This window comes from Arachis hypogaea, chromosome 4 (genome assembly GCF_003086295.3).
Source record: "Arachis hypogaea cultivar Tifrunner chromosome 4, arahy.Tifrunner.gnm2.J5K5, whole genome shotgun sequence".
NCBI classification, from domain to species: Eukaryota; Viridiplantae; Streptophyta; class Magnoliopsida; order Fabales; family Fabaceae; genus Arachis; species Arachis hypogaea.
Genome location: NC_092039.1, coordinates 120,734,808 through 120,750,499, shown reverse-complemented (window position 1 = coordinate 120,750,499; position 15,692 = coordinate 120,734,808). Strand labels below are relative to the sequence as shown.

The window sequence follows — 15,692 nt, the reverse complement described above, 5'->3', positions numbered from 1 at the left end:
ATATAAGATAACTTTAAATATTGTTTCTTAATATTATCATATTTTATAAACAGTGTTAGAAATAACTAAAAATTCATAGTTATTATAAAATTTTAAGATTAAATTAGCTGGTCTGAAACGAATATTAGATATACTCTCTTTTGAAGTTAGATTTTAATGCTATGAGTAGTTTTTTTTTTTTAATGAAACGAGGTTAACGAACGTCCAATAAAGAAAGGGAATAATTACACTATCATCCCCCCCATCAGCACTATTCAAAAACTTAAATCTCATTAGGAATATGAAAATAAAGAATATAAAGTCCTAATAGAAGAAGAGGATTCTTTGTTGGCAAGATCTTTATCCGTTACTCGATTGATTTCTATATAGATTTTTATTTCTCGTACAACCAATTACGATCAAGCAAATCCTTTAATTTGACTTGAGACTTAAACACGATTTCTTATATATCATTTCATTATTTAAAACAAATTTCATTCATAATAGTTTTGACTGTTGTATCAAATCTGATTTTATCTTCATAACCTTCAAAACGTTATTTGTATTCTATACAAGGACAATGTGATCCATATTGGAGCAACATTTTATATATATATATATATATACTATGATATTTCAGCTCCCTAGATCAAAGTATACTTTTACAATAGTAACCTTTATGAAATCTTACAATCATATATCAACTTTTATCAAGTAGTGTTGGATTATTTTTTATGACAATGTCGAAAGAAATAGTGCAATATTACAATAGTTGTATTTCTCTCCAATTTTGGATCGAACTTCTTTAAAATTATCAACTTAAACACTAGTGATCCTTCTCAAATGGAGTCCCAAAAGGAAAATAAAAATGAACATTATATAGTATTTTCTCAATGTGTATATATATAGTGATCAGAATTATTAATATTTGACAACTCATGAGGGTTGTAGACTCTTTTTCTCCACCTAAAAAGTTGTTTGGTCGCTAACCAAAATCAGCTCAAACAACTTGAAATAGTGAAACATGACAAAACATATTGCTGTTAGGTATATGAATATAATAATTAACCCGGGAAATATGTCTTTTCTTCTTTGTATATAAAAGGTGAACTAATAACTAAGATTTACAAAAATGAAGTGCAAATTTCCTTGGATTCCATACTTTAATTTGAAATAGGTTTATATATAATGTTGTATATATAATTTACTCTTACAAATTACAAGTATCGCGTTCTATTGATATCTTAAAATATAAGCTCAAATAATTAAATTAATAATATTTTGAATGACACTAAGTTAATTTGAGTAAGAGTAATATTCAATTTGTTGAATAATCTATTATTTACATTGTTTGGCGTTTTTACTGGATTTTTGGATAAAATTCAACACAAATGAGTGTGTTATTGGCCTGAGATCGGTGGCTTATAATCGCATCCTCCGAAATCACCATGACAGTTTCATCGCAGTCTTTAGTGCAAATCTGGATAATTGTTAAATTACTTTAGCAAAATTTTAGGGTATTTTCTTTGAGTTTTTTATTGTTTATTCAATGATGATATAACAGCATCCAAGTAAAAATAGACTCAAATAGTTTAGAAGTTTTGTCAGAACTATTTTTTTATGACTCTCACATAGTTTTTTCTCTTGTAGCAGCAATTCAGATTTTGCTAGTTAAGAAGCGAAATTCGACCATTAATGTATTCTGAATGGTATGTTTAGAAAGTTAGAAACTTTTAATGATATAGAATTGAATTAATAATGTTTGGAATGAATTAATAAAATTATAGAATTGAACTTTAGTGTTTGATATATTTATCAAATGAATTAAAGTTTTATAACTTTATTTTTTATTAATATAACATTATATTTAAATAATAAGAGAAAAAGATAAGGTTTGTGGACATTTACGTTTCTGAAGATTTAAAAATATATAAGTTTTTGACTTTTTTAAAATTTGGACATATGTCTAATTTGTTTTATTTTAAAACTCTCTCATACGTGCACATTGCATTTGATTTTTTCGTTGGGTCTAACAGACCCAAGTGAACATGAGGAATCGATATGTCCAAATTTTGAAAAGGTCGAGAATTTAAATGTATTTTCAAATAATTCTTAAGGATTTAAATGTCCACGGATCAAAGGTCAAGAATCTATTTATCATTTTCTTAAATAATAAATATATTTATTTATTAAATTATATAAAATAATTAAAAATTATTTTTTTCAATTAAAATTTCTTCACCTCTTTTTAAAAAAATTTAGATTAATCTAAAAATATTAAATTTAAAAAATATTTATTAACTAAAAAATTAATGGTTCTTCATAGTTGATTTTATCGATAAACTAACAACAAAAAACAAACATCAACTATCAAGAAATAATTTGTTGAGTTGTCTAATAACATAACAAGTAAAAATAAAAAATTAGTTATTAACAGTAAATTATAGCAACTAATTCATGTTATTAAAATGGAACGAAATTATACCATTTTTTACTAGTGTCATGATCAATATAACTTCACTTAAAATATTTGGACGGATTGATAAATGCTTAGTGTCATTAATGTTCAGATATATTGACAAACGCTTAGTGTATGTTTGTTATCAATCTAAGTTAAACACATAAAATCTATACGTGTGGATTTTTTAGATTTAAATAGTAAAACTTTTAAAAAAAATAAGTATATATTATATTAAGTGAGTTCAAAAAAAGAGAAGAGAAGAGAATGAAGGTGATGAGAAAGGAGAGATTGTGTGTTGAAAGATGAGAGACTTTGAGAAAAAGTGAGTAAAGAGTATCTTTTTCTAAAATAGTTTTGGTGTAGTTTTGTTTTTTGAGCTAAAATTTTATTTTTGATATGGAGAAGAGGGTGGGGTGATACAATATTATGGAGAAGAGGGATGTTTTTCCTGTATGTGGTGTTTAATAGAATTTGGAGGGTTCGTTTTGATTTTAGAAAAAATAAATAAAAAATCTAATCGGAGGGTCCGTTTTAATTTTAGAAAAAAAAAAGAAAACAAAACTAATCGGATGGTCCGATTTGTATTTTCGAAAATAAAAAAATTCTTAATGTTGAAATAAATCGGAGCATCCGATTTTTATTTTTAAAAATAAAAAAAATAAAAAATACAAATCGGACTTTCTGATTTATAGTTTATTTTTTTCTTCAAACAAATCGAACCCTCCAGTTTGAATAATACTAATAAAAAAACACCATATCAAAAAAAAAATTTTAATCTTTATTGTTGGGAGAATATTTAGGATTTAGAATTAGAAGTTATAGGATTTAGAATAATATGCTAACCAAAATATATTTCACATCAAACAAAATCAACAAGTGAGGATATATAATGATGTAGAAAATTATCAAATAATTAATGAAACAGTGAAAAGTATAAGTATAGTACATCAGTAGTAGCAGTAACCCTGACTTAGAGAAAAATACTCTAATAATATTCTATATGAAAATGTCTACCATCCTGCATTCTACTACTCTCTCTTTATACACATGCACTTTTTCTATTGCTGTAACTAACTCTCTACCTCAGTATAATATAATAATCTTCCGTGACGCACTCCCACATCATGCTTCATAATCCTTCATTCACACAGGTAGTTTTCTTGCTCTCTTGCTTGCTGGATCTGCAATTGGTGCATTCGGTCCATCATGATTTGACTTGTTCGTATGAATCACTCCCCCAATTACAATGACTTTGTCCTCAAAGTCTTCCGTAGGATACATTCTCACCAACTCAATCCAACTCACCCATGTTGCTTCCTCTCTTGGTGCTCCTTGTCATTCCACCAACATTTGAACATTCTGAGACCCATCATCAAGCTGCAAGATTCTACTATCAATAATGGCTACCGGCACTGGTTCAAAGGGCAGCGAAAGAGGAAGCTCGTTGATGCCCCCTGCCACAACGGACTCACTATTAAACTCCTTCAATAGTAAAATATAAAAACGGGATTAATTGCACTTTCAACTGGCAACTCCAGCTTGTAGGTGACGGTTCTCACTCTTTAGAGCACCTTAAATGGTCCAAATTATTTCTTACCAAACTTCAAATGTCCTCGCGTCACTATGGACCCTTGCCGATATGGTTGGAGCTTTAAGAGAACTAAATCACCAATATTGAATGATTTTTCACACCTATGAGAGTCAGCTTGGCGTTTCATGCGTTCTTGGGCTTGTAGAGGCAAAATTAGATTTCCATGCCAAGAATCTCCCTAACTCGCAATAGATCATCCACATCTTGGACAAAAGAAGAGCGACTAGTATAGCCGGGTATAGTTTTGACAGCAAACCCATACAAGGCCTCATGTGGTAACATTTCAATGGTGGAGTGAAAAGAATTATTGTAACAGAACTCTGCCTAATTGAGGTAGGCAGACCACTTGGTTGGATGAGCATGAGTAAACATACGCAGATATTGCTCCAGGGTCCTATTAACAACCTCAATTTAGTCATCCGTCTGAGAATGATAAGCTGTGTTATAAAGCAATTTAGTACCACAATGCTGAAACAATTCTTTCCAAAAACAACTAAAGAAAAGAAGGTCCCTATCTGGGACAATAGTAGTTGGAAAGCCATGATACCTGACCATTGAATTGACGAATTTTTGAGCGACTAATTTGGCAATGAACCTAGTCTTTAATGGTGCAACCCGAGCTGTCTTACTGAACCAATCTACCACTACTAACACTACAGTAAATCTATTGGAATTTGGTAGTTTGGTGATGAAGTCTAAACTAATGTCTTCCCAATACTTTGCCGGAATTGAAAACGGCTGCAAGAGTCCTTGTGGCTTGGCAGTGACATACTTTGTACACTGACACTCCACACAATGATTGACAAATCGAACCACATCTTGGCGCATCCCCAGCCAAAAAAATAGCTCACCTAACCCTTTATACGTTTTCAAAATACCCCTATGCCCTACAGTCAAGGATGAATGGAACTGGTGCAGCAACGTCTCACGTATATTAGCAATATTCAGAATCCAAATTTTACCTCGGTATGTCATCAACATATCCTTGAATACATATTCAGAAGGTAATGCATCCATCTGTAGCTTCTCTTGCAACTGAAGCATCTCCTTGCTCTCGCTATTAGCCTGTAGCAAGGTTGACAAAAGATTGGATTGCATTGCTGTGAATGCTTGGAGCTGCATGTGAGGCTCATCATCCCCCAACCTGGATAGCATATCCGCAACCTTGTTAAGCTCCCCAGGATTGCACTCAATCTCAAATTCATATCCAAGCAATCTAGAAAGGTAGTGTTATTGTTCTGGGGTAAGGATCACCTGCATCATTAGCTCCTGCAAACTTTAGTGATCAGTTCTAATTAAGAATTTTTGTCCTAATAAGTAATGGCATCATTTCACAACAGCTTGAGTTACTGCATATAGCTCGTAGACATATGCTGATGCTTGAGATAATCGAGCTCCCAATTTCTTGCTGAAGTAGGCTATGGGATGTCCCCTTGTGTTAAAACTGTCCCGATGCCAGTACTCGAAGCATCATTCTCCACTATGAAGGGTTATGTGAAATCAGGGAGAGTCAACACTGGAGTATGAACCATCAACTGCTTCAATTGATGGAAAGTCTGATCGGCAACGATATTCTATTGGAATGCATTCTTCTTAAGAAGTTCTGTCAATGGAAACACTTGCTGCCTATATTGTGCCACAAATTTCCTGTAATACCCCCTCAGTCCTCAGAAGCCTCTTAACTGTTTTAGAGACTTAGGAACAGGCCATGCTACAGTTGTTTCAATTTTGGCTGGATCCACCTTAACCCCTTCGCCGAAAATCACATGCCCCAAATATTCAATTTGTCATTGAAAAAAGGCTTGGCAAAGAATTGATTCTCTCTCAAGATTTGCAAAGCTTGAACTAAATGATCCAGATGCTCCTTTCGGGACAGGCTGTAAACCAGGATGTCATAAAAAAATATAGCAATAAATCGCCTCAAGTATGGCTGGAAAATCCAGTTCATTGTCGCTTGGAAGGTGGAAGGTGTGTTATAAGCCCAAAAGGCATCACTACAAATTCATAGTGACCCATATGAGTACGGAATGTTGTTTTGCCTATGTTTTCTTCACGCATTCTGATCTGACGGTACCCACTCCTAAGGTCAATTTTGAAGAAAAACTTAGCACCATGCAACTCATCAAGAATCTCATCAATAGTAAGGAATGGAAATTTATCTTTCACTGTTATCATGTTCAGAGCTTTATAATCGACACAGAATTGCCAACCACGATCCTTTTTTTTTACTAGCAACATTGGACTTGAGAATGCACTCTAGCTATCCTTAATCACCCCTGTTTGTAATATTTCCGACACTAATCGCTCCATCTCCTCCTTCTGGAAATGTGGGTATTTATATAGGCGAATGCTTACTGGCAAAGCACCCGGTGTAAGGTGGATAGGGTGGTCAATATCTCTATGTGGGAAAGCTATTTTGGTTCTTCAAAAACATCATTGACTTCCTCAATAATTGTTTGGATAGCCACTTCCTCTACCCCCAGAACGAGATCTTCCACCAATGGAATTGCTTCTAATTGAAATAATGAAGCAATGTTACTACTTTCGCTGAGTTTTCGTAGCTCTCTGAAATTAAGCTCTGTCACTCGCAGCAATCGTTCACCCCTGAATGTGATCCATGTCCCCATTTTCTTAAATTTCATAAACAGCTCCATGTAGTTAATTCGAATGGTGCCTAATCTCAACATCCAATGTACTCCCAACACAACATCTGCTCCTTTAAGGTCTAATACATACATGTCCATTGAGAATCTGTATCCCTGCAGCAATAGTGATAGGTCCTGGCATTTTGCATCATAGTTTATGGATCCACCATTACCAACTATTATCTTTAATTCAGGTGTAGGAGTGAGAGCCAAATTGAGCTTCCTAGCTATGGACCCCTTAATAGAGTTATGGGTACTACCCCCATCGATTAAAATCAGCATCTGTTGTTGGCGTGGGTACCTTTCACACGTAGGGTCTAAGGGTGAAATTTCCCCTCAAAAGTATTGAGACTAATCCGATATACGGAGTCTGTCATTCACCCTCTTCCTCCTCTTCTTCGGTTTCTGACTCATGTACCTCTCCATTACCCTCCGTCGTTCCTTGCAACAACTCATGAAGTTCCTCTTTCCCAACGAGCAATTGATATGAAGCCTTGCAACGATGTCCCAGTGCATATTTGTCATCACAATAGTAACACAATCTTTTTTCTCATCTAGCCCAAATCTTAGCACTTGTTAATTTCTTGAATGATGGCTGGAATGCCTTGGTGGGTGTGGTAGTGGAATGGCGAATCACAGGGTTTGCGAGGTTGGTAGAGGAGGTGGAATTAGTTTGTATTTTCTTATTAGTGTAAATAGGATTGAGAGTGCGATTGGGTGCAAATCGGGTTGGGGCTTATTGAATAATGAGTTTGCTACTAGTGCTTCTAGCAAGGCCCGCAATTACCGCATTTTTTGTTCATGTAGTTTGACAATGGAGACCGCTTGTACGTAAGAGGTAGGTTGGGCTAAAAGCAATTCACACTTCAATGGCTCCTTGAGTACGGTTACGAAGAGTGAGATTATCCATTCTTCACTCAGTCCATTAACTCAGTTGGTCAATTTTTCAAATTGGCATGGCTATTCTTCCACCGATCCACTCTGCTTTAACTGTTTAATGGTGGTTTGGAGATCATATTAGAGGTTCTTTTCAAATTTGAGGACCATCGCCTCCAAAAAAGTTTTGCACATGTACGCCATATTGTTGTTGATCCCCCCAACAGTACCATGCATAAGCCGCACCTACCAAGTGAAATGACAATACCTTAATTCATTGTTCCATGGGTATCTCAAAAGTCTCCAAGTATTGGCAGGCTTAAAAAACCCAATCCTCCACTCCATAACCGTCGAACATTGGTAGGTCGGTGACTTTCACTCTGAGTCGGGGCCACAGTTGCTCAGACCCCGCACTCACCGACCCTGCACCTAAACCTCCTTCTAAAGTGTGTCGCCATTGAAGTCATAATCATTCACCTTAAGCTTCAATTTCAAATTCTTACAAAGCAGTTTCTCAATGGGTCGTAAGGAAGAGTCCATGTTCGTGAGCTGGGCTTGCGTATCGGCGATCCTCTCGTTAGCTTCTACGAGACCGCGGCTAAGGGTGGTGACTTCTTGCTTATTCGACAAGGTAAGCTCCTCTAATCTATTTAGACGTGTTCACGTGTTCTTTCCGCCATAGCTCCAATTCTCTTTAATGAAAGCACCAATTAATAGACTAACCAAAATAAAATTCACATCAGAACAAGATCAACAAGTGAGGTTATATAACGATGCAGAAAATTATCAAATAATCAATGAAAAGTAAAAAATATAAATATAGCATATCAGTAATAACAACAACCCTGATTCAAGGAAGAATACTCTAACAACTTTCCATATAAAAATGCCTACCATCCTCTTTATACACATACACTATTTTTATTGTTGTAATTAACTCTCTACCTCAGCATACTATAATAATCCCCCTGTGATGTACTCTTTATCCACATAGATGGTTTTTTTTGCTCTTTTGCTTGATGGATCTGTAATTGGTGCATTCAGCCTATTATAAATTGTCGGATCTATAATTGATGTATTCGATGCATCACAAATTGGCTTATTCGTATCATAAAATTTAAAGCGTAAAGTTTAGAGTTTGAAATTTTAATTTTTCAAATTTAAAATAGAAAAGTAATTTCAAAAAATCAACTCGCATTAATTAGAACAGTTTTACTCGCTCTCAAGTTGAAGTACTGAATATTTGTGTGAGATCTTATTCCATTATCCTTATCATTTATTTAATCGATTGATATATATGTATTATTGAAAAACAAAACTTAAAACAATTAAAAAATATATAAATATAATTGCATGAAAAACATCATGATGTTGTAATTAAAATTGGTTGTTATTCTTCTGCACTACTGCACAAGTCATTACAAATAAACAGAATTATTTGAAATATGATTATGAGCTTATAATTATTAAATATAATTAGATGTTGTTCGCCACACGAGTTAGAAACCATCTAATAACAAGCAAATAATATACATGGCAAATAACAAAATTGGAATTTAGAAAATCTCATTTAATTTAATTGTCCCCTAACCTGCTACTAACCTATAGTACTAGTAAATCATTTCATTTTTACTTTAAAGAGTTGTGGAGCCGAAAGTTATATACACGGTTTATTCATATTTAATTTTATCATGATTTATTTTGCTGACATATAATGGTGCATGCTGGTCCCTCTTTGTATTCTACTTTAATTCCCATATAAGCAATACAAGTATTGGATGAAAGAAAAAATATCACACGTAGCGTGCAAGCATTAAAAAATTTTGAGTATACTTTTGGTTACCTGTGAAAAGTTAATGAGTACCTTGATCATGAACTTAAGATTGCATATACTAAATTTATTTAAACAATTTTTTCCCTTCTAAAAGCCCCATTTGGTTAATAAGTTAGAGTTATTAACTTATTATGTGGTTTTTAGCCAGCTTAGTCAGTAGCCCAAAACATATAATGAAACTTAAAACTTTTAAATACAATTTATAAATATTGTTAGAGTCATATTCATTTTTAATAATATGATATATATAATAATAAAAAAAACTTTTAATACATGATACATATATTATCTTTACATGTAGACTTTAATATTTCTATTAAGGCCTGCTATACATATAATAAGTCTTTTTGGTATACAAGTTCATATAAGTTAGTCCAAATCCAACAAAAATAACTCTTAATTTAGATTGCGTGTAAACACACGTTTTTCCAACTCTTGAATAGCGCAAAAGGTTCTTCTCTCTCAATCAAAACCGCAACGCTCAAAATTCAAATAAGGATCAAAATTTTTCAAAAATTTCTTAAAATCGTCGCAAAAAGTGAAGGAAGTTGCAAAGATGAATTCAAAAAGAATTATGAGAAAATGAAATAAGAAGATGAAGAAGAAGAAGCAGCAGAAAATGAGGAGGAGTAAGAGAGAGTTTTGAATTATGCAGAACTTATCAGCATACATACACCGAAAATTCTTAAACAATACACTTAAATCTTAATGTTACACCCAAATTTGCTGCAAATACAGAAAAATATTTTTTCTAATGCTGTATTTTTTTCGTTTTCTTTTTTTCTTATTTCTTTCTTTCTTTTAGTTGAATGAATGTAAGTTCATCATCTTCCAAGTAATTTTGTAGTATTATATGTTTCTTCTTTTTTGTTTGATTTTTTGTTTTTTTTTTTTTTCTTTAGAGAGTAAAACAAGAAGAAACTTGAGAAGGTAAAATAAGAAAGAAAAGATGAATGAGAAAAAAAAAGAAGAAGATGATGATGATGATGATAAAAAAGAAGAAGAAGTAGCAGCAAAAGATGAGGAGGAGGGAGAAGAAGAGTTTTGAATTATGCAGAACTTATCAGCATACATATATCGAAAATTCTTAAATAATACACTTAAATATCTTCGTGTTACACCCAAATTTGCTGCAAATACAAAAAATGCTTTCTTTAATGCAGAACTCTTACATTACATTCAATTCAAACCATCAACGAGGAATAGCAATTTTCACAAACAAAAACAACATTATTCACTTACAGAATCATAAACTACTAACGAAAACATTAACTAGAATCGAACCACACTTCGACCACTTGATTGGATTCAAAACGATAATCTACTTCGTTCTGGTTTAATTGATAATATGAACTTGAATTATTCATTATCTTCAACAACGAGATAACTGTTCAAAACTGATTTTAGAACTTGATTTCAAAAATGTAGAGAACGAACGAAGAGAAATACAGAGATGGAAGAGAACGTAGATCGAAAATGTTGAGAAAATTCAAAAACAGAAATGAAATCCTTTCGAGAAAAGCAGATATATATTCACGCAATTGATTGAAAAGTTAGTTAAATTAAAAAACCCGTAAAGTGAATTAAGATAAAATGACTTGTATAAATTTTGATGAAAAAATAACTTGTATGTAAAGAATAAACATGACTATATGAAATTTAATGAGAGGAAGTTTTAATAGCAAGGAAAAAAACTAAAAATTCATTATATGCATGATTGATTAATAATTATAATGATAAATTATTTGATCGGGTACTTGATATTTATGTTTTATAGAATTTAATTATATCTTAAAGAATGAAATGATCTAACCTGCGAGTTCAATTAAGGAGCTAATTTATTTATTTGATATAAGTTAATTTTTTAAATTATTTTTTATTATAAATGTTAAATTATAAATTTTAAACCCATTCTAAGTCTAAAATCATAAAACTTTAAATCTTAACCTTAAAACCTAAATCTTCCAAACAAAAATAAGAGTTTAAAATTAATTTTATAATAAAAATAAGAATAAACTACTAAAAATACATTTGAATAACTTTGTCGTTAATAAAAATACATCTAAAATTTATTATCGATAAAAATATCCTCAAATAATTTAAAAACGCGACAAAAATGTCCAAAAAGAATATATTTTTTTATAAGTGGCAAACGACTTTTGTATTTGACAAACCACTTATATAAACATTCATTCCAAAATTTTATAGAAATATTTAAATAACTGTTTAAAAAATACACACAAAAAATGAGATAAAAATTTAATCTCTATATTTTTTAATGTATTATTGGTTGTTGATAAAAAAAAATACAAGATAATATATATTAGCAAAAAATCACTAAATTTTAAGAATAAAAGTATCTCATTTTTTAATCATGCATGCAAATAAAAAACCGCATCAATATTCAATCTCTAAAGCATTTTTTGAGAATACATATTTAATGCACTACCAAAAATACGGGAGTTACTAACGGGAAGGTACCCACGAACTACAAACAGTGGAAAACTCAATGACCGTGGTAACCAATTGCAACGCATTATATCTCTGTGGCCAAATTTTACAAAGTTTTCCGACGTTCTTGTTTGTTCGTGGCCAATTTGAGATGGGTTTTAATTTCTCGTTTGCCACAGACCCAATGATCAACGTGACAAAATAGAACGATGTCCACTTCCAATTCCGTGCTTAATTTGGTGTTTCCCTCCAACCATTTCAAAATATTTTTATGCAGTTCATATTTTTTTAAAATTTAAACCGTAATTAACCGCAAATAAATACCAAGGTGCATGTTTTTTTTTTAGTTTCCTGGTAGTTGGTTTCTTCTCTCTCATTTTCAGTGCTGCCATTGAGAATTAATAAGGTATGTTAATTATTTAATTTTAGATGCGATACATGATTTATAATTTTCACACATTTTTCTAAAGTTGTTAATTTTTGCTTCTTAATTAAATAGTAATTTTTCAATGTGGTTATTGTAAAATCCAAGAAAATTAGTAAATAACTAGTCAATAAAATAATTATTGATCAAGAAATTATAAAATGGAATTTTATAGTTTAATGGAGTAGAGAAAATTAAAATAAGAATTTTGACACTAATTTTAAAAAATTTGACCCAAAATTAGGTCGAATGGGCCGAATCGGACGAACCGGGCCGTATTAGGCCAAGGCCCAACCCATCTCATTAAAACACATGAGCTTCAGCTCATTGTTCTTCTCCTCAAAGAGAAACACGGTGAAGCAAGGAGGAAACATGCAAACCTTTACCAAAACCTTTAATCCAACGTAACTTTTGATCCGGAGTTTCGATTGACGAGTCATCAGCGGCCACGCGTTCATCTCAAAATTCTGTACAGAATCCACTAACTAATTTGGCAGGGAATTTACTTTATCTTGCCCAAATATTTTCTTCACAATTTTGAATTTGAGGTTTGGGAGTTGAGGATTTTTAGTTGTTTTGATATTCTAGGGTCAAATTAACTGAAGAAAATTAGTGTGTCTTGCACAATTGATGAATAAATAAGGTAAGAACTTCAAGCCCTTGTTGATTTGTAGGTTAGCAAGCTTGAATGTTGATTATAGTGATATGTTGTGGGATTAGATTGAATGTTGTTAATTTGGAAAACATTGGTGATGCTGGAAGCTTGATTGTGGGACCTTGGTGGCATAAATTCAATTCGAAGAGGCTTTGGGGCTGTGGATTCTTGAGGAACATTGATATCGATGAGTCTTTGGGTTTTACGAGGAATTGACTAAGATACAGTTTAAGTTTCATTTAAGTACCGTGTGTGTAATGTGAATTCCTAAGTTAGATGCCTCTAGGAGTAAGCTTGAATTTAGTATTTGGATTGGATGATGCATTGTTTTTGTGTTAATTGAAATTGATATTGAATAGTGAGTAAGATGTATGTATATTGAATTGATAAATGTTGGGCCAGAGGCCGTGAGTTGGGGCCAAAGGCCGTGAAATTGGGCCGGAGGCCGAAAAAAGATAAGAAAGGTGAATGATGCTTGTATAGGTGATGGTAATGATGATGTTTGTATGAATGATAATTTATGTGTGGCTTGAGTTGGAAAGGGTTAAGAGACTTGTTGATGAGATATGATAATGATATATTGGCGTGTGATAAATATATGTTGTATGATTATGAATTTGGGATTGAACTTGATAGAAGTGGATATTGATATGTTGAGAAAGGGGTAAAAAGGGTGTAGAGCTGTGTTGTTGTAATATTGCATATGTTGGAACTAATTTCAAGTGTAGGAAGATTGATGTTGAGTGGTGAATTAATGAGTAAATGGTTATGATTTATTGAAGAAGTGCGGTAGTGTTGCGAGTATGCGGGAGATGCATATGTGAGCTAAAGGTTGAGTATTTTTGAGCTTGGGGTACTGTCTTCCCATGTCAGCCGGGAATTTTTCCCGTGGATAATATTGAGCTTGGGGTGTTCTCTTCCCCATGTCGGCTTGGGGTGTCGTCTTCCCATGTCATCGTGGGATTCTTCCTATGGTTAATTTTTGAGCTTAGGGTATTGTCTATTCTCTCTATTTCAGTTTGGGACTTTTTCCCATGGATGTTATTGAGTTTGGGGTGTTGTCTCCCCCATGTCAACTTGGGAATTATCCCCATAGTGAGTTTTGAGCTTGAGGACATGTCGGGCTGGCTACGTAACCGACAGTTGATATCAACAGCCAATAGGACAGGCATGCATCATTTGTATATATTTGAACTGTTTGGGTTTGCTTAATTGCTTTGGTATGCCTAAGTGTACCTATTTCCTAATTATTTGCCAATTGTCTTACTTGCCTTACTTGTGCATTATTTGTTGGTATTGTGTGTGTTTGCATAAAGTTCGACTCTTGGAATATTCTGTTGGAAAGGTAGTGGGGGTATGAAGTATATTGGGTTAGATTTAGAACCCCCTATGATAGTGGCCAAGTTATGGATTAGTGAGGATTTAGGTCAGATATGTCGAGATAAGAAGTTTAAGATGCTTAGTGAATTTATGTTATAGTGCATTGTATTTATTTGGCACCTTTATTGTACTGAAAACTCGTGGGTCGGGGGTTCTCATTCCATACATATTCTCTGTTTTTCAGATGCAGGTCCTGGTACTCAGCAATGAACTGAATTCATCTGGAAGGCGGGGAAGTATATTTGGTTCTATTTTGTACTCTTAGAATCTCTCCAATTTATTTTGAAAACCTTCAATATGAATTATGTAAATGTTTAATTTGCAACCTACCTATAGAGGCGATGATATATCTTTGGGAGATATAAGAATTACTGCTGTCAATCTAGTATTAAGCTTCTGTACTTTAGCCAGCCTAAACTTTGCAGGCTGTGACTAGGCTAATTTATTTATGATTATATCTATACATATGTAAATATATTATCCTTACCTTATTTTTTTCTTAATGAATTAATTTCTTAACGCTTTTCGAGCGTGCTTTATCTTCTGTTATCTATATATGAGTGTTATTTTCATTCGCAGTTTTATTCTACTCCTTTTTAGGCTTCTCGTTTAATATTTCCCTTTAACATATATATAGTATTATAATCCATCTTGAGAATGGTACCACCTTAATATCATTAACTTATGACTCGAGCATAAAGATCTGTATATGAGGGTGTTACAGTTATGTTGTTCATTAGCGGTATAGAAATTAGATGCGGATCATTATTTGCAATTTCGCTCTTTCTTTCATTTTTACCATGTACATTTTTCCTGTCGATGTTATTTCTGGCCAAATGCAATTTATTCTTTCCTATTTATTTATGGTGGTTATGTTTGTATTTATTACCCTTTTATTCTTTACTATTTATTTATGTTGGAGTTAAATTTTGATTCTGTTTGAGATGCATATTTGAGAGTACAGATACAATAGTCACTCCAATCATCATCAAATTATTAGAAGAGAATTCAGTACTACAATAATAATTATTCATGTTATATATGTTAAAATTATAAGAAGAGTACAAAAGAGTACAAAAAGAAACTAATTTTATAAATTATTTATCGACTAAAACTCACTTTTTATATCAGTTATATTTTTTTCATATATATGATGGATCATTATTGTAGCGCTGAATTCTCTTTCAATCATTATTCTTAAGTATGTATCTCAAATAGAATCAAAATTTAACTCCACCATAAATAAATAGTAAAAAATAAAAAGATAAGAAATACAAATAATAAAGAACATGCAAAATTTATTCATGGTCAGGTTTTAATTTTGTTTTGAATTTTATCTTTAACTCATAGTTTTGATGGCTACTTTTATATACAATTATAGTATGTTAGTATAGTT

General features: G+C 32.4%; 1 long non-coding RNA gene across 1 annotated transcript; it reads left to right on the top strand.

The window, feature by feature from the left end:
- Positions 1 to 7,076: 7,076 nt before the first annotated feature.
- On the top strand, positions 7,077 to 14,847 carry LOC140184357 (uncharacterized). The gene is made up of 2 exons (XR_011880814.1): positions 7,077 to 8,183; positions 14,481 to 14,847. It is a non-coding gene; the product is annotated as an uncharacterized lncRNA (long non-coding RNA).
- Positions 14,848 to 15,692: the final 845 nt, after the last annotated feature.